Source organism: Oryctolagus cuniculus, chromosome 18 (assembly GCF_051225735.1).
Source record: "Oryctolagus cuniculus isolate XC-2025 breed Fujian yellow rabbit chromosome 18, ASM5122573v1, whole genome shotgun sequence".
Lineage (NCBI taxonomy): Eukaryota > Metazoa > Chordata > Mammalia > Lagomorpha > Leporidae > Oryctolagus > Oryctolagus cuniculus.
This window is the reverse complement of record NC_142884.1, coordinates 63,881,709-63,901,415: the sequence shown is the minus strand read 5'-3', so window position 1 is coordinate 63,901,415 and position 19,707 is coordinate 63,881,709. Positions and strand designations below refer to the sequence as shown.

General features: G+C 48.5%; 1 long non-coding RNA gene across 3 annotated transcripts in view; it reads right to left on the bottom strand.

Annotated features, from left to right (window-relative positions):
- Positions 1–19,707, bottom strand: part of LOC138846800 (uncharacterized) — a 773,267-nt gene that overhangs the window by 196,474 nt on the left and 557,086 nt on the right. Inside the window, exon 7 of one of the 3 annotated variants that reach the window (XR_016225366.1) lies at positions 8,966–9,392. The exons of 1 other annotated variant lie outside the window; for it this stretch is intronic. This is a non-coding gene — a long non-coding RNA (uncharacterized LOC138846800). Of the gene's footprint in view, positions 1–8,965; positions 9,393–19,707 lie in introns of those variants that run through there. One more of the 3 variants, XR_016225369.1, reaches the window with a different exon arrangement.

Sequence of the window (19,707 nt, the reverse complement as noted above, 5' to 3'; positions counted from 1 at the left end):
CCACTTAGAAATAAGGTTTGGAAAGACAAAAGTTGCAATCACCAGATTTTAAAGGTTGATAATGAATTAGGAGTAGGAGGCCAAATAGGACACATCAGCTCATGGCCCACTCTGCCCGCTTCTCTCACTTACGCCGTGAACTCCCGCAGCTCCCTGGATAAACCCAGCATCCTTGGCCTTGGCACCCCGGTCCTGGCTCTGCCTTCTCCGTCTGTGTGGTTAGTGGGAGGCTGCAGATTCGCCTGCTGCAAAACTCCACGCCTAGCCGCCATCACCGTCCCTGCCTCGGCTTGGGCTGGCCGGGCAGACCAGGATGCCCAGCACAATTCGAACTCCAGTTAACCACAAACCATGTAAAAGTCGGTCTGCCACGTGGGGCCTGCGAGGCCTCACTGTCCCCACCTCTGAAATGGAGCCACAGCGCCTTTGTGGCAGGGTGCTGTGACACAGGCAGGTACTGGCAAAGGCTCAGGGGGTACTCCCAGCTGTTTTTGTTTCTCTGTCTCCCTGATCCGAAAAGCCCCTCAACACAAAGGACAGTGACCTAATTCCCTTTGTATTTCTGGTGCCCAGCACTTGCCTGGCACACGGTGGGGTCTCAATGGGTCAGTTTAGTGGGTCCTGATTATGGCTGCTTTAGTACTTGATGGACGTTGGCATGGATTTTGTCTACCTCTAAATGAGCAAAGGGAAATGGAAACTTTAAGCAATTTTCCTGATAAAGAAGGCCAAATACCTACTTTTAGTTTGCATGATGCAATTTGCATTTTTGAGTAGACATTAACAAAAAATTCGTATCACTTTTCCTTTATAGATACTAGGGTAGTTTGTAGGGGTGCTTATAAAAGCAAATCATCTTAATTTTCATGGGAATAGGTCTTTTTTTAAAAAAAAAAATGTTTCCTGAGACAAAAAGTTACAGGACATAAATATTTCATGAATGTTTCATTATTTATATAAATCCAGCTATCTACAGTTGGACATTTACTTAGCCCCGATTTTCCTCTGTTATTTAGAATAATGATGTAATGAAATTTTTTATACACAGTTTCCAAGATTTACTTCCTTTAGAAGGAAAATCCTAGAAGTTTGCTCAAAAGGATGCACTTGCATGACGCCACTTGAAAGGTATTAAGCACCCGACCTCTGCGAACCCCTACAGCCAAGCATAAGGAGGTAGCTAATGGCCTTGACGTGACAAGCTGGGGTCCCCTAAGAGGCTCAAGGGAGAAGAGCCTGCCTGTGGGAGACACAGCCAGAACTCAGGGTGTTAATCTGGGACCCCCAAGATCCTCCTTGCTCTGCAGGGGGGAGGCTGGGGTTTGGTTTGTGAAAGCAGCTGCTGGCATCCTGAATGCAGGTGGCTGTGGGAGACAGAGAGCTGCCCTGGTGACGTCCCCCTTCAGAACAGCGAGGCAGCGCTGCACAGGTGGGCATGAAAAGTCTGACCTAAAAGCAAGAAGGCAGAGTTTGATGGGCTTTAAACATCTCAAAATCTTAGAGGCCTTTCTTTTCTCTCCATATCAACTACATAAATAAAACGTGACACTAGGAGTGGCAAATGCTATGATGTCTGGGATTCCCCAGCCCCGTGCCTGGGTACCACAGCCCCCTCACAGGTCCTGGACTCAGCCTCAGGGACCTCCTCATAGCAGTGTATGTAACTCCTACTAGTTGACTGGGGTGAGCACACAACAGTGAGCACACTGTATAAACTGGAAATAGAAATACACAATATAAACAAATCGATTGGGGCCAGCATTGTGGTGTGGCTGGTTAGGCCGTCACCTACAACATCAGCATCCCACATGGGCACTGGTTTCTGTTCTGCCTGCTTGACTTTCAATCCAGCTCCATGCTAATGGCCTGGGAAAAGCAGCAGAAGATGCCCAAGTGTTTGGGCCCCTGCCACCGGGATGAAGCTCCTGGTTCCTGGCTTTGGCTCAGCCCAGCTCTGGTCAATGTGGATATCTAGGGAGTGAACCAGCAGATGGAAGATCTCTCTTTCTCTCTGTCTCTCCTTGTCTCTCTGTAAATCTGCCTTTTGAATGAATAAACACGTTTTATAAAAGATGAGATGCAAACTGTTTCACCAAGAGGTGAGTGGCCCAGAGCCCAAAGCACCTCCTTCTCTATTGAGAAGACAACTGAGCGTCGGAGGTGAAGCCCACGGCTCCGATCCCTCCGCACCCTAGCAGTTCAGGATCCTTACACCTGTCACTCTCACAACAGAAGACTGTGTCTCGCACACAGAAGTTCCTCCTCTGCCATGTGATTCCTGCTCCCTGCACCGGGTGCACATGGAAGCAGTTAGGGGAACGTGCATGCCTTCACTACATGAACAGTGGGAACAGGGGCCAGGGCGGTGGTGGACACCAGGATGGGCCTGGACAGAACCACCTCAGGCCACCGGGGGCTATGAGAGGCTCTGCACGGACCACGGGGATACTGATGCTGCCAATCATCGCTCCTCCAGTTCCCGGGGGGACGGGGGCCTGCAGAGACTGACACCTGGCCAAGCCCCGGGCTGGAGAGGCTGGGGGCCCTGCCGCCTTCCAGAGAGCCCTACAATGTCCCCCGGTTCCTCTACCCGCCGGATGCAAAGGACAGGCCGGGCCATTTACTCGGTTGGAGGTCCTCTGTGCAACGGAGCATCCAGGCAGGTCAGGGCCCGCTGCCGTGCAGCTGCCACTGGGCATTACCGTCACTGCAGACAGCAGCACGTCCCCGGCAAAGAGAGATTTCAAACCCCACAAGCCCAGCCCTGCATCCCCTCGTGCTGGCGGCCTTATAAAAATAGAAAGAACACATGTTCCCATTAGTCACTTGCTCCAGGGTTGCTGTGGGGTATGTGCAAGCAGCCTGTACACTGGCACCAAATTTGAATATGATTTGCATCTTGCAGGTAGACAATGGATCCCGCATCACAAACACATGCCCGCCGCCCCTTTTCCCCACCGGAGCAAAGCTCCGGGAGAGGCAGAGCAGACGACATTCCCTGGGAATGAGGCCTATCGTTTGTATGCTTGCAAATCCATTTGATCAGGCCCACCCCAGCTGGAGAGGTGCACTCTGAGAGGCTTTTAATTAAACTTGTGCTTTGTCAAGAGTGCTTTGCATATGCACAGAGAAGCACACGCCTGGAGGGGCTGTAAAGACAGCCACTGCCAGGCCCCTGTGTGGCACGACTTCTTGGAGGTCACAGGGCAAGAGCTGGCCTGTGCTGGCGACTCAGGCTCTGCCCTGGCCCAGGGCCTCCTTCCCATGCTGCATGGCCACCCAGGCAGCTGCCGGGGCCCAAGTTGGGCAGGCACGAGGTCATACTGAGGTGCTACCATGGCACAGGCAGAGGCAGAGAGGCCGGGAAAGCCTTCAGACCCTACAGGTGGCTCTGCTATTGACCTGCACCTCCCTTCTGGGAGGGGAGCAGGCGGCGTCCTTTGTGGCTGTGAGCTGCCTCCACCAGACCTCTGTGACTCTCTCAGGACCAGTGGTCAGTAGTTATCAACTGTCAATAAGCCGCCAACACACACACTTTAATTCAGAGTACAGGGAGGCCCATCTATTTGCTCATCGATCTCGCACTTGCAAGTTGACAAAATGCAGAGTCCCCTGTCTTCTCATCATCATATTGGAGGCATGCGCTGCAACAGACTGAATGAGCTACACCTCTCCCGTTCCACTCCCGGCACCCTCGGTAAACACAAGACAATCCACGGAGATGAAAGGTGACCGGGAGGCCTTCCTCCCAGAAGCCAGTGCCACCGAGCCACAGGCTGGGGACTAATTAGTCCACCGGACGAAGTGCACCTGCTGAAATCATAGGGAGCCCTGTCGGGGCTACCCTGCCCCAATTATCCGAGTCATTTAAAACCAGTCTGTGTCTGTTTGAATAACTGAGGAAAGACAGACCTAAGGGACCTAACGACCTCATTGTAATAGAGATCTGGAGTCACCAATGATTCTTCTGCCCACTTGACCTTGAGCTGTGTCGATTTATCTGTGGTTTTATAATTTCTTTCTTTTTGGCAGAAAACAACACCGTGTACTTGGAGGTAGCCAGAAAGTCATGGGGACTCATCTCAGATTGCCGTGCGGGGGCTGGGCAGGAGTAGAGGTGACAGAGGTCAGGGACTTCAACAGTCGCCCTGGACAGACCTTCCGACTGAGGTGACCGCTCAAATTGGCCAGGCAAGCAGCTTGGCAGGCACTTTCAGGTCCACTGCCAGCACGACAGTCTGAACAGTCTGCAGGAATCACACACACGCCCTAGAGGTGTGGGTTGGAGGAATGAGTGAACACCTCTGAGATGCTCAGAACGCAGGACTTGATACCTGGCAGTCGTTTATGCGGGATAGTCAGAAAAGCACCCTCGGGCCGGCGCTGCGGCTCACTGGGCTAATCCTCTGCCTACGGCGCCGGCACACCGGATTCTAGTGCCAGTTGAAGTGCCAGATTCTGTCCCGGTTGCCCCTCTTCCAGGCCAGCTCTCTGCTGTGGCCCGGGAGTGCAGTGGAGGATGGCCCAAGTGCTTGGGCCCTGCACCCCATGGGAGACCAGGAGAAGCACCTGGCTCCTGGCTTCGGGTCAGCGCGGTGCGCCGGCCGCAGTGGCCACTGGAGGGTGAACCAACAACAAAGGAAGACCTTTCTCTCTGTCTCTGTCTCTCTCACTGTCCACTCTGCCTGTCAAAAAAAAAAAAAAAAAAAAAAAAAGAGAGAGAAGAAAAGCACCCTCAGCAGTGCTGAACGAGTTGGCCACCTGCCACGACAGCAGCTCTGGCAGACTCAGATGGGGTCTCCATGTTCTCAGGTGCTCCTGCAGGAAGGGCTGGGCCAACCAAAGGAAAGCTGGGTTTCTGAGCCTCAGAACCTGGGCTATTCTGGATCAGATGAATTATTTTTTGTTGCAGGGTCGTCCTACGAATGGTAGTACTTGTGTCCTCCACCCATCAGAAGGCAGCAGCACTTCTCCGTTTAGAGTTGTGACAACCACAAATGTGCCCAGGCACTGTCAAGTGATCCCTGAAGGGCAAATCTCGGGGTGAGAACGGAGATAACTTCAGTTATCCTGAGAATCAGCCCTGTGCCTCCCCGTTGGCTGTTCTGGGCTGTCAAAGCTCTCCGACCGGAGCCTCCCGGTGCTGCAGGCTTTGTGGACACCCTTCTAGTACCTGCATTTGCACCAGGGCACTGTCACCTGCAGAAGGTCCCCGGCAGGATGGTGAGTCCTTCTGCAGCCCAGAGCGCTGGGCGATGGCCACCCACCACCTCTGCTACCCTGGCAAGCAGGGGCCATGTGCTGCCAATCCTGCTACCACCAGCTACTACCACCCTCACTCCGCTGGCTGCCCTGGGTTCTCCGACACCTTCAAAGGCACCAGCAAGAAGCCAAGTGACGTCCTGGCTGAAGCCTGGGGAAGGCTTGCTCCCTGGACACCACAGCTACCCAACCTCTCTGGAGGGGACACAACTTCACTGAAAACGGGTCTCCAGATTCACAGAGCCCGAGGTTGGTCCAAAGGACCCACTCCAGTGATGGGGACTCTCCTGGCATCCAAGCCACCTCCTTCCCTCCGCAGACGCCTTCTGAGTAATGCGCGGTGGTCTTGCTCTTCTGAAGCTCGCTCCGGCTCTGGCCCGATGGGCTGGGGAGGCCTGGAGCCCGCCGGGCAGCCTGACCCGCCCCTGGGGACCCTCTGCTGCATCAGGACCCCAGAACTCCTACCAGAACAAGACACTTGGCCGGCACCACGGCTCACTAGGCTAATCCTCCACCTTGCGGCGCCGGCACACCGGGTTCTAGTCTCGGTCGGGGCGCCGGATTCTGTCCCGGTTGCCCCTCTTCCAGGCCAGCTCTCTGCTGTGGCCCGGGAGGGCAGTGGAGGATGGCCCAAGTCCTTGGGCCCTGCACCCCATGGGAGACCAGGAGAAGTACCTGGCTCCTGCCTTCGGATCAGCGCGGTACGCCCCAGTGGCAAAGGAAGACCTTTCTCTCTGTCTCTCTCACTGTCCACTCTGCCTGTCAAAAAGAAAAAAAAAAATTAAAAAAAAAAAGAACAAGACACTTAATTTTGGAGGAAACTCAGGCCAGAGAGACGCAGTGACTCATTCAAGGACACACGGCTAACCAGCAGCAGAGGCAGGAACGAGCTGTCCAGTCCCCCTTCTGGGACCTGGCTTTAACTTGCAAATCACAAAAGGCATTGTTGAAATGTTAGAGAAGGGGTTTGGGCAAGGGTGCCTTTCTATCCAGCACTGGAAAGTGGTGGAAGCTGAGCGGTAGCCCTTCAGTGCCACTGTTTTCCATTTTAAACATTTTACTGAGCTACATCTAGAACACAGTAAATAAGCATTTTGAAGATTTTGACCCAGGATCAATGTATGCATTTTTGTATCAGACCATTTTCTTTCCTGCAGAAGAATTTCTCTCCATGAAATCTGAGTTTTTTATGTTGCTCTAAATAGTGAAAATTTCCTCATAAATGTGTTGGTCATCACTGATCTTTTTCAACAGCTCTATTTCCAAGTGTTACTTGAAAAAACTATTTCCAAGGGGAAAATATTCACTGATATGAAGTCTGATTTCAGTATTTCCTAGTTGTGCTATATTTGCAAAATTTCCTCACTAACCATTAATGTGTGTTGATTTTTCAACATTTGCAGATCAAAGTGGTCCTTGCAAAGTCTTCTACAGCCTTTCTCCAATTCACATCACTTTCTTAAATCAATGAGCACCAAATACAGCTAAAAACAAGGGCAGTAGTCTTGTACGACAGAAATGGTCAATTTCTTGTTTGGCTTCTTTTTAAAGATAAGTATTTTGCAATTTATTTTCATTTTCTGTTGAAAAGCAGAGAGATGGATAGAGACAAATCTTCCATTGGCTGGTTCACTCCCAAAATACACTCAACAACCAAGGCTGGGCCAGGCTGAAGCGTGGAGCCCAGAACTCAGTCTGGGTCTCCCACACTGGTGGTAGGAAGCTAAGCACTTGAGCCATCACCTGCTGCCGTCCAGAGCATGCATCAGCAGGAAGCTGGTTTGGAAGTACAGAGTAGCTGGGACTTGAACCAGGCGCTCTGATACGGCGTGCAGGCGTCTGAAGCTGTGCCAAACACTGTTCCTTAGCTTTCTTGGGTTGGCTGATCTAACAGGGGATGATTGGAATGCCAGCTTGTTCTGAGACTTTCCTGGACCTATGCAATGACCAAAGAGGCCCTGTCAGTCCGGGTCCAAGCCGGAGGAGGCTGGGAGCACACCGGCTCCATTCTGTGCATCGGCTTCTCCCTCTCTCCCACGCCCGCACTCCACGTCATCATGAAAGAGTGTGGAGCAGGCTCCATGACATCACCACCAAGTCAGGTGAACAAGGAGGGGAAAACAGACAGGTTCCTTCCTGGTGAAGACTGTTCTCTGGAGGAGGACGGAGGCTGACAGGGCGCACTTGGGAGAGTCCAAATCATGATGAACTCACAGTGGCTTGAACGCCATCCTGGCCGTTTGCACCAGAGTGACAAAAATCACAAAAGAGGAGGAAGCGAAACAACGCACCGAACGCACCTACCTAGATGAAAGGAATCGCCACGCAGATGTATTTGAGCTCTAGCGGATCTGTCATGTTCTGTGTTGGTGGGAGAAAGAATAAATACGGCATGCAAACCATGGGCACATCTACACGTGCCTCCGCATTGCACAAAACTCAGGAGTTTCAAAAGACACATCCTCAGGTTTTAAAGTAGAAAAATAATAATCAACATCACTGCTAATGACTTCTTATTATGACTCAATTTGTGTCAAGTCAGAATGTGGAGAACCTCCGACTCTTTTCCATGTTTTCAGCTTCCTCTAGAAAAATTGAGGGGAAAACAAAAAAGTGTGCTAATTACCCAGCTTCTGTAGCTCAAACGCCCTCTTCATGGAAATGTCCCACCTGCCTAGAGTGTGACAGCAGCGATCAGAGTCACAACACAGCAAAGGAAGTGGCAGCAGCCAGGGCGAGCGGCGAAGGTGACCGAGGTTCAGGGCAGAGAAGCCGGTCCTCTGTTTGCCGGGGACGGTGCTGACCTGTGAGTGACAGAGTGCCGGGAAGATCTGGATGGGAGTGGCAGCTCCATCTCACACCATCACAGGACACAAGCGCTGGGGTTGTGGCCCTCCTCTCAAGCTGAAGGAAATTAATGGATTCCAGCCCATCCTTCTCCCTGGAAAACCGTCTGAGGGGCTGGTGTCAGCACTCGGGGCGGGTGGGAAACCCATCAGCTCTGTTACTTGCTAGAAAGTTCGAGGAGCCGGTCAGTAGAAGGGCACTGCTGAGCGGGCTCCTCAGTTCAACCTATGCGGGATGATGGACAGCAGCACGGAACAGGAAAAGAGGCCCGGGAGAGGAACCAGTGCTCTGCTTCTCCTGCTAGCTTGGTTCCCTTCCTCCTGCTGCCTGGGAGCTCAGGGTGGATCGGTGGCTAACCTTCACCCCGAGGTGGGGAATGTTTAGGGATCATGGCGACAAGATTCAGAAACCAGGCTATGTGCACCTCTTCTCACACCAGAGCGCAACTCACGGCAAAATGCTGTACATGCACAACGGAGACCACCGGACTACTTCGGGATACCACGGTATTTTAGTCCCTGTGTGAGGTACAGAAAGCAATCTGCAACCGTACAACTAGACTGAAGATACAGTTTCCCAGTGAGTGATGTTGCTGTCCCGAGTCATGGTGCTTCCTGGAAAATGACAGGTGTGCGTCTGCTCACGTTTCCTCCCCCTTTGCAGGCGTTTTGCTGATCCGCTTGGATTCCTTTTTAGAAGCCTGCTGATTCTTCTCCTTCAGGCTGTTCCTTGGAGTTTGAGGAGCTCAGAGGTGTGTGCATTGCTGAAATTCGGCTTACCTGGCATATTCAACTTGAGAAGCTGACGATGGTGTAAAGAGACCCCAGGCAGCTAACCGCAGTGGGGCAGGAAGGGGAGAGGTGAAAAACCAAAGATGTAGGGTAAGAGGTGCCGGCTAGGTGGAGGAACAATAGTGGGAGGCGGTAGCCAAGTGCATCGCCCACAAGTGCATGGGTGTAAGAGAGGGTGTGCTGATGGGAAGGAGACACAACCCAAAGGAGCAACCAAAGGGCGTTCGCTCAGCTGCCCAACTGCCTGGCAGCAACCCACACAGTCATCCAATGAGTTTCCCAGAAGCGCAAATCAAAACGTCAATAAGACACCGCCAGTTTCCAAACTCTATCTCATTGCACGTAAACCCAAAGTCTCAACAATCAATAATGTGTTACTGGATTACAATCAGAATTCAGTGTGGCAACACCTGAACAAGCTGGCGCGTCCAAGAAGCACTCGAGTCAATGGCCGAACTCCAAAAATTGTAAATGGGATGAGGAGATCAGATCCTAAAGGTGGGAGAGAGAAAATGAAAACAAGAGTGAAAGACCCCAGTTGATCTACTTTTAAAAAGAAATGGACTGATTCAGTGCCAATGAGCCATTCTCATTTCTTCACACCTGCCGTGAAAAATCTCTGGCAGCTCTGAGTTTGTGTCAGCTTCCTCAGTTGCATTTCTGACGGGCTGAAGGTTGAATGTTTAAGTTGGGGGAAGTTACTGTGGACCGACACTGTAGCTGCCCCTACCTACTCAGTGACGCTTGCAAGAGGATCCGTGGGGCTGATCAGGACTTTGGAAGTAGATGAACGTTTCCAGGACCTAAGGGAACCATCAAGTCTGGCTTTTCAAATGGTGTTGAAATAAATTCATCAGGCTTTCGAAATCCGTTTAACTGAACAAATTGCTACAGTTCCCACATGTACACAGCCCCCCTCCCCAAACTGTGCCTTTCCTATCGTCTGCCCCTTCTCCTGGCTTGCTCTCATATTAGTAGATTAAAAGATCAGAAGTGCCAGCTTTTAGCAGAGATCCATCGTTAGTCACAAGTTTCCGTGAGAATGAACACAAAGTTATTAGAGGAGAGAGTTAAGTATACTGTGTGTATTTTAAGCTAGCTGTCTGATTTCTGTTAGGCATGCCCTGGTTTCTTTTAAGCACTGGTATCACATTCATTTTCCAGGTTCATGTCGGGGATCTTATGTACCTAGAGTGCCATTTAGAGGATTACTAATTTACTAAATGGTACCCCAGTGCCCTGAAAGAGTTAATTCTCTTCCAAGAGATAAGCAATTTATTTTCTACTTAGCAGCAGTAGAAGGCCTGCTGCTAACAAATGACTATGAGAGAGAGAGAGAGAGAGAGGGAGGGAGGGAGGGAGGGAGGGAGGGAGGGAGGGAGGGAGGAGAGAGGGAGATGCTATACAAATACAGGTTATAATAATTCTAATTAATGTAATGTCAACCCACGATATTATTTTTAGGCATACCCTTTCCTAACCTTCATTGGAAAAGAGCAGATTGACATCGCAAGCTCCCTGTCACTTCTGCACGTCACTCTGCCACACTCGATGCCAAGAGGTGTGCTGTATCTGGAGAGATGTTCATTCAACAACCACACCATCAACAGATGCTCCTCACACCCCACAACCCGCCTTCCCACAGCCTCCCACTCAGGCTGCCGTAGCAATGATCGGGAACAAACTCCCAGACACAGGTCCGGATGGAGGCCCCCAGAAGGAAGGAGAAGTCAGCAACACTCTACGGCAGCTACCCCAGGCCAGGGGCAGCGGGAGTCGGGGACAACGTGGAGCCACACCTCGGTGCACAGCCCACCTCAGCCTTCCCCTGGCTGTGCAGGGGGCTTCACGGTGCTTCCCCTCTGGGTCTCAGTGTGTTGAAAATCCACGGAGTTGAGACACGGTGATGATTATGCAAAACTAGGTCTGCACAATTACTCTGTAAACCGCAGTGCACTGCACAAACACAAAAGCATCCCTACAATACCTGCAAGCCTACAAAAATGGAACTGATGTGTATAGTTGGAAACCTTCTCAGAACTGGAGGCTTGGGAACTGCACTGAACAGGACCCCAGATCTAATCCTCACAAATGGGGGCTTGGGTTGAGCAGGAAGGAAATATTGGTTCCGAGGGAAGAGACACCAACTGCGATGCCAGAGAGGTAGGCAGTACTTTAAAGACAGCTGGAAAGAGAAGTCACACAGGGACACAGACAGCTCACTCCAGAAAACAGCAAGGAGAATGGAGAGGACTGGTAAGACGCACCCCCACGCCCCTGCCGCGGGGCCTAACCAAGAAATGTAAATGTGTTATGTCTCAGTCTGGTGGCTGGAAGGCCAAGTTCACGGTGTTGGCAGGGTTGGATTCTCCCCAGGCCTTTCTCCTTCACTGGCAGATGCCACCCCTCCCTGTGTCTTCTATCCGTACAGATCTGGGTCCGGACCTCCTGCTCTCATGAGGACACAGCTACCCTGGGGTAGGGCCCGCCCTGACAAACCCCACTGTACGGGAAGATCCTATCTCCAAATGCAGTCACATACTGAGGCCCAGGGATTGGAATTTCACCCTAGGAATCTTGGGAGGACACCATTCAGTCCTAATAACGTGCGGACGCCTCAATGAATCCGGAGCTCTATTTAATGTTGGCAGCGGCACACAGAGCGGGGAAGAAACACAGGAGCAAGCCTGTGGAGCAGCCCGGATGTTGAGTGATGTACGTGCAAAGGTTTGCCAACCAAGGAAATGGTCCTGTGGATGGAAGGTACTGAGATGTGCTCTGGCGCGTACATTCCCTCCCTGCCCCTGCCAACATGCGCGTGCACACACACACACACACACACACACGCTCTCCTCTCACACAACAATCAGAGCTCCTGGAAACTATAATACTGTTCAAACTCCCGCCTGTAACTTTTGTAAAAGATGATCATTTCTTCTCCAGCAGATCTGTCTGCCCCAGTGATCCGTCATTTGGCCTGCAACGAAGGTATTTCTTACGTCTGGCCCAAATCTCTTGCTAACAGACACCACAGTTTGGTGCTTCAACACCTGATGCCCGGCGCACCCGCTCTTTCACGTGCCCTGCTAGTCCATCCTGCAGTGTCTCTTCCTCCTTCCCCCTTCCTCTCCTTTTCCCTCTATGGATAGAGAATTATTATCAGAAATAACAGGAGAAAGTTCTGCCCTGAACACAGGGAGCTAAGATATTTTCTGGCTTCTTTTTAGTCAACTAAATATCATATATTTCCTCCTATCATCACCACCACCACCACCTGGCCTCCTAGATTTAGCTTTTCCACAATACAAATGCAGGGATTTTTCAGTAATTCTTTCTAGTAGGGATAATTTTGTTAAGTACCTTGATGTAAACAAGTAGATATTTCTCTTAATATTAATATATATGCCTATGTGATAACTGGAGTGGGACTTCTCAAGTACGTGGATATTTTAACATAGAATTTTCTGTATATACCCCTTATATGCAAACTAAGTGACTGGAATCTCCTGACTTTGTTGCATTAGAAATGATGATTTTTCACTCAAACTTGATCAATGAGCTTGCAGGCTTACCTTAGATTTAAGGTAACTCACGACTGTTTAATGGCTGGGTTAGCTTTTCACAGAAGGGGGAAATGGGTGGCTGACACTGCTTTCAAACATGGCATGAGCTGCAGCTGTGAAAAATCTTGCTCCTTCCAAATGACAATGGGGACAGTACCTTTATAAAAGGGGGCCGTTCGGACGTAGGATGTGCGTACAGGTTTTTATGTGGAGGACTCCAGAGGAACCACATGACCCCTCTGACAAGGTCCAGTGGCACTGGTGGGGGCTGAGGGTCACTCTTCATGCCCTCCAGTGGAGTTCATGCACCACACGTATCACATTCATGTATGGGCATGTGATACCGCACCTACATTCATCTCTGGTAAAACTTCTCATATACACTGTCACGGCTTCTGCACCCATGGATTCACAGAACCATGGTTCAAAAATACTTAAAAAACTACATCTGTACTGGAGAGGTACAGACTTCCAGTTTCTTGCCACCAATCCCTACACAATAAAGCCAAGTACTATTTGCACAACATCTACATTGTCTCAGGCACTATAAGTATTTTCAAGATGATTGAAAGCATGCAGAAAGATGTGTGCTGGTCACATGTAAATAACCACACTACTGAGAATCCAGATTTTGCTATGCACGGGTGTTCTTACAACCAGTCCCCTGTGGATACCAAAGAGCAACTGTGAAATGAATATAATTTATATGTTTGTGAGTAAATTTATCTTTCTATATGCATGTATATAATTATACTATATAATTCATGTATATAACTTACATAGAAAATTTATCTGTATCTATATCCTTATATATAGTGTTTATTAACTATAATGTCTCCCTGTTTTTAGGCCTCCCAAGAAACATCCCTGAATTTTTCCTATTGATGTGTTCATTAAATGGGAAGAGAAGTTAAAGTCACACCAACAGCCGGCCAATGCTTGCTATCAAGCAGAAGTCTGCCCAGATGGACCCGTTGTACTGCCCTGATGAGATCCTCCTTGCTCCCTGTCTTGCTTGACCCGGAGCTGGGGTGTGTGAAATGAACAATCACACACTGTGGCTTGGATGTCACCATTTCAGGACACAGTGTCTCACTGAGGGCTTTGAAGCTGCTGGGTGACACGTGCAGTCTAGACATAAAGGGAGAGGAGACTGGCATCCCTAGGGGCAGGAATTAGTGTATAAATACATCAGCAACATGTTCCCTCGGGTGGGAAAACTGGGAGCTATGCATTCCACACACTTCTCTGATTTTTGACAGTGAAATCATATTCTAGTAGCCCACCATGTCTACCTGCTTGATATTTTTGTTTTTAATTTTGACAGATAGAGTTAGACAGTGAGAGAGACAGAGAGAAAAGTCTTCCTTCTGTTGGTTCACCCTCAAGATGGCCGCTACAGCCGGCGCACTGTGCCAATCCGAAGCTAAGAGCCAGCTGCTTCCTCCTGGTCTCCCATGTGGGTGCAGGGCCCAAGCACTTGGACCATCCTCCACTGCCTTCCCGGGCCACAGCAGAGAGCTGGACTGGAAGAGGAGCAACCGGGATAGAATCTGACCCCCATATGGGATGCTGGCACCGCAGCAAGTAAGCCATGGCACCAGCCCCAATATCGTCTCTTTATCAGCATTCTTACCCTCTTTCCTCTGTTTCCTCAGACTTCTCCTAGTTCCTGGAATCATATGACACATAAGCTACTTTTACTTGAAAAGTTATCTCAGGGGTAATTCTCAAGAGAAAAAAAATGAAAATACAATCACCCATCCCATAGAACATCACCACCACAAAACCGTGGAATCTCAGATTTGAGTGGAAGATACCGAATTTGGATGACAGAATTTCTCTGTCCTAATCCCTAAAGACAAGGAACCAGAAGAGGAGGGGGAAATACCAGAAAAATGCTCATCAGCATCAGTCAAACAAAGACTATGGTAAAACCTCAAGCCATAAACTCCAAAACATCATCAGCTCGGGAGGAAGAGGAAGATGATTTTGGCAAGGAGGAAGATGATTTGGGCACGGCACGGAGCTGTTTTTAACTGTACTCTGCATCCCAGAATGGGCAGAAAGCAGCAGAGGAGAGGATCAGCCTTCCCTCTGAACAGCTCATTTTGGAACAAAGCAAACCAAAGCTTGCACAGGCATCTCAGGTGGACTCAGGACACTGATTCCAAGAGAAGCCCCCTACCTATCACAGTAGGACCTCAGGGTCTTACTAGAGGCAGAGAAAATGCCTGGGCTTGAGTTTTTGGAGGAAGGGCTCCAAGATAATCGGTTACATTCCGAAGTCGGTCAAGAGAGCCCCGACGAAGGACATTTGATGAAATCTCAGGAGAAGGAGCAGAACCTCTGGTTCTTTGGAATACAGCCCATAAGAAAACCCCTTTCCCCAAAGAATCAGGACAGAGGCAGCAGGTAGAATATGGCCGCCTGTTGCTGAGAGGAGAGACAGGCCTCATACAAGGAAGGAAGCAGGTCAAGAACTGACACAATGTCTGTGAGCACAAAGCAAAGACACATGGGATCCACAAATTAAGGTGAGAACAAGATAAGTAAATGAAAACCTGCAGGGAATTCCACTTTTGATGACAAACTAACCCTTCTGATTAAAACAAACTTCGGATGCTGGATAAAACATTAGAACATCTTGAAATTACTGAGGTGGTAGTGCAAGTTGGAGGTACCGGCAAAACCGAAGGGGCTACCAGACCCTGAAAGGAGAAAGGAACAGAACGAATTGAACCATTCTATTCACAAGCATTTGCCAATGAGGACATTTGCCAAGTCTGCAAATTTTAATTTTGGCTTTGGAAGCCCTTCTGCGTGTGAGGTGAACAGAGAACAATGCTCAGAGTCCTTCTAGAGAGAAGAATCTAGTAAGAAATATCCCCACATTAAGCCAGGATCTCAAAAGATTAGACCTTAAAGATTTGAAAAAGAACATAAATAAGGGACAGGCACACAGAGGAGAGAAGAAAGACCCACATTTCTCTTGAACACTTCATGGAGCAGCGTAACGTAATCCAACACGTTTGCTAAAACAGGAGCTGATAGGTGAGCTATGCAAATAACGTAATGATACAAGAAAAGATTGTAGAGCAAACTGAGGATCAGAATGTGGCTACAGAACTGGTGAGTTCTTTAGCACAGGTAGCAAGGAATAGACATGAGAGAATTACTGGCCTAGAGAAAAGGCTGGAGATCAACTTAGTGAATGAAAAAGCAAGGAAAGAACAAGGAGAGCAAGCGAAAAAGAAAAGATAACCCACGCCCCAGAGCAGAGAATTTAACAGATCAGAAAACAGTCAGTTGTAAAGAGAAGAAAAATTCTCATCAGAAGTTAAAGGTGGATATATATCAATCTAGTGGAACCCTCTACTCACATTCTAGGAAAACGGATATAAACTGATTGACACTGAGTATATCCTGGTTACTTTCTGAGTTGACAAATAACAAAATTCTTTATATATTCAGGGAGAAAAATCAAGCTCTTTATAGACAGAAAGTTTAGATGAATCCCAGGCTTCTCCGTAGCATTTAATCCCAGAAGACAAGGAAAGTGGTAGTTACGCAGTTGCATAGGGAAAAAAAAAAAAGATGCTCCAAAGGATAGGATATCATATCAAGCTGATGTTCAAATACAACTACAAAAGGGAGAGATTCTTAGACTAAACTGTGGTACCTATGAGCCCAACTATCAAGTAAACAAAATATGACACATGTGTGGTTAAGACAATGGAGAGAGGTTTACAAAGTTCTGAGGGGGAAGAACACATGAGTCTCCAAATTTTATACCCAGTGAAAGTGTCCACTGACCTACTCATTTATTCTTTTTATTGTTACTTCATCCTCTATGTTTTAACACTGTACCTTGGGTATAAAAGCAACAGACATTCTCAGGCATTCAAGGAATTAGAACACACTATCATAAAACCTAAAAATCTTCAGAAGGCAGGCAGAGACCTCCCACCTACTGGTTCACTTCCCAAGGTCTACAACTGCTGGAGATGGGCCAGTCCACAGCCAGGATCTGGGAGCACAGTTTCAGTCACCCACATGGGGACAAGGATGCAACCATGGAAGCCAGCACCTGCTGCCTTCCAGCACGTGCATTAGCAGGAACCTGGAATCAGTGATAGAACAGGGACTTGAACTCAGGCACTCCCGTATGGGACGTGGGTGTCCCAAGGTGCATTTTAACTGCTACACGAAAACCTGCCCCCTAATTGTTTTTCATAATATACTGCCAATTCTTTTATTTTTTTTAATTTTTTTTTTTACAGGCAGAGTGGACAGTGAGATAGAGAGACAGAGAGAAAGGTCTTCCTTTGCCATTGGTTCACCCTCCAATGGCCGCCGCGGCTGGCGCGCCACGGCCGGCGCACCACGCTGATCCAGTGGCAGGAGCCAGGTACTTATCCTGGTCTCCCATGGGGTGCAGGGCCCAAGGACTTGAGCCATCCTCCACTGCACTCCCTGGCCACAGCAGAGAGCTGGCCTGGAAGAGGAGCAACCGGGACAGAATCCGGCGCCCTGACCGGGACTAGAACCCGGTGTGCCGGCGCCGCAAGGTGGAGGATTAGCCTAGTGAGCCATGGCGCCGGCCATTCTTTTATTTCTTAAAATGTTAATTCACTTATTTGGTGGGGGGGGGGGGAGGAGAGAGAGAGAGAGTTCCCAATGGTACACTCCCCAAAAGCACACAGTGGACAAAGCTAGCTGGGCCAAAACCAGCAGCCAGCAGCTCCGTCCAGGTCTGCCACACCGGTGGAACTCTGTTGTGGGGCGTGGGTGTCCTAAACAGTGCCTTACACACAAGGTCAAACACTTGCGGTTACCATAACCCCTCTGTGAAGTCTCAGTTTTTCTCTATCTCTTTGAGCCTCACTTTGCCTCTCTCCCTTGTCTCTCAAAGGTGACCGTAAACAGTGGTGAATGATTTACTGAAATTTCCCTTTCTTCTTTGTACTTCATCATTTTCAATTTTATATCCTGGACGTGCATCATTTTGAGAAAAGCAAAACAATAAAGTCGTTACTGTAGTTAAAGATGGGCTTCCAACACCTTGCTGTGACCGTGCTGGGGAACAAAACAGAAGAGGAGAGCAGAGCTGGAAGACGTAGAGAGCCCAGATGGGGCATCTGAGGCCCGGGGCCAGACAATGGTAAGAGAAACATCACAATCACCTTTATTTTTTGAAATAATTTTTGGCTATGGTTGCCAAATAAAACAGCTGTCACTCAACTTTACTGTGTGCTGTACTCTATTTTCTTTAGAAGATTTAACCTCTCAGGAAGTAGACGCCCCTTTCTCTCGAGGGTGCCAGGGCCCTCACTCTGCCTTTCTCCTACGCGCTAATCCTCCAGGTTTTCTGAGCTTGTCGGAGGACTCACCAATGCCTGTATGCATTTGCAGATTAACAGCTTCTGCCATTAGCAAATTGGAAATTCCTTCTCTCATCCCTCTTACAGTGGGAGTCTTTCTCTCTTAATAGTACTATGATTCCCATTTCGGCATCTCCCTTATTAATGCAATCTATAAAGCATTTCTATTTTTCTTGGCTGCTCCAGCCTTCTGTTGAGTTTCATGAGTATTAAATGGAATGGCTTATCTCAGGGAACAAAGCAAAGACTCTCTTCCACTAATGGGCGGACGGATCCTTAATACATGATCCAGACAGGCAAACAGAACATGCCTCACGCTCTGTGCTCCAGGAAGCCATGGAGTTCCCAGAGGCTCACAAGGCAGGTGCAGGAACAGCAGAGTTGCCACAGTGGGTAAGAGGGGACCAGGGGAGGGTCCAGAGCTTCTGCCTTAAAAACAGCAGATGCCAGAACTGCACGGGGAGGGGAAAGGGGGAGGCCTCCAGAAAGTGACCCAGATTTTCGACCTGCCCTAGGAACGCTCTGGATCCTGTAAGAGGAAGAACACAGGCTTCTTCCAGCTCATCATGCTTGCACCTGGGCATCGGCAACCCTTCCCATGCAGTTTCTTTAGACTTCTTATTGCCTGGATTCAGCTGGCTGAAGGCAGCCCTTCGTATGCTGTGAAATCTGTGGCTCCCCCTGTGTCCAGTACTGAACAGCACTGAGTCACTGCATTCGATATCCTGCATTAACGGAGCAGACCCTCAGTGTATAATTATAAAATTAATACAAAGAGGCCTTTTTTCTCAAGGTATTCTTGTTACTAATGAACTACTAAGGTGACAGCATGAGCCACCCATCCTCTGGATATTTTAAGTATTTTATAAGTTATTATTTGGTTATTATTACTCCTTGGGTAAGGTTACTCACTCCCATAGTATTCCTCGGTTAACTAAGAAATGATTCCACGTGGAGATCTACTGGGTTTTGACCATAAAAATATTTTTTAAGCAGTGTGGCTTTACATTAGATCTGAATCCAGGGGAAAATGACAATTATAACATTCATAAAACACACACACATATTTTAGAAGAAAACTATTCCAAACAACAAACCTAATGCCTACATTTTAAGGGTCCAACTCTGCTTGAAAAATATCAAAGCTTTCACTTACGTTGCTACAGGGCAAACAGACTTAGGTACAATTCAACATCATTTGGCTACACACTGTATTTAACTTTGAAAACACAGTAAGTGGAATGAGCTCAACACTACACAAAGAGTCTAGGGTTTAGGGGAAAAACAGACAGGAATCAGGGTTAGCATGAGAGGCAAGAAAAGGAGACTAAAGATTACAAAATTCAGTCACATTTCAAAATTTTCTGCTACAATAATTCACTTTATGTAGAATTAATGTGGCTGATTGAACGTTTGTGCTGTAATTTGCTTATAATTAACATTTTATGGTGAACAGATTTCACCATCTCCTTCATGCTGTGAACTCCAAGCCACAGGTCAAAAACAGAGATGAAACAGATAAGCACACGATATTCTCACTGAAATATTAATGAGGTTTTAATTTACTGCTTTAAAAACACATCTTTCATCAACATCTGTATATAAAAATCACCATTTTATTCTAATTTTTAAATCACATTAAAAATATAATGAACCCTTCTGTCTGGTAGAAAGACACCAAACAGTCTGAAGCATGCAGGCACCGTGGGCAGGTCGGATGCTTTTCCAACTTGTTCAGGTGCTCAGGAGGAGGCACCAGTTGAGTTGAGCACAGTCAGAATGCACACAGCTAACCCAGTGCATTGTGCTACAGAGTCATGCCTTCCAGAGACGGAATCTAGAAAACCCAGTCCTGCTGCC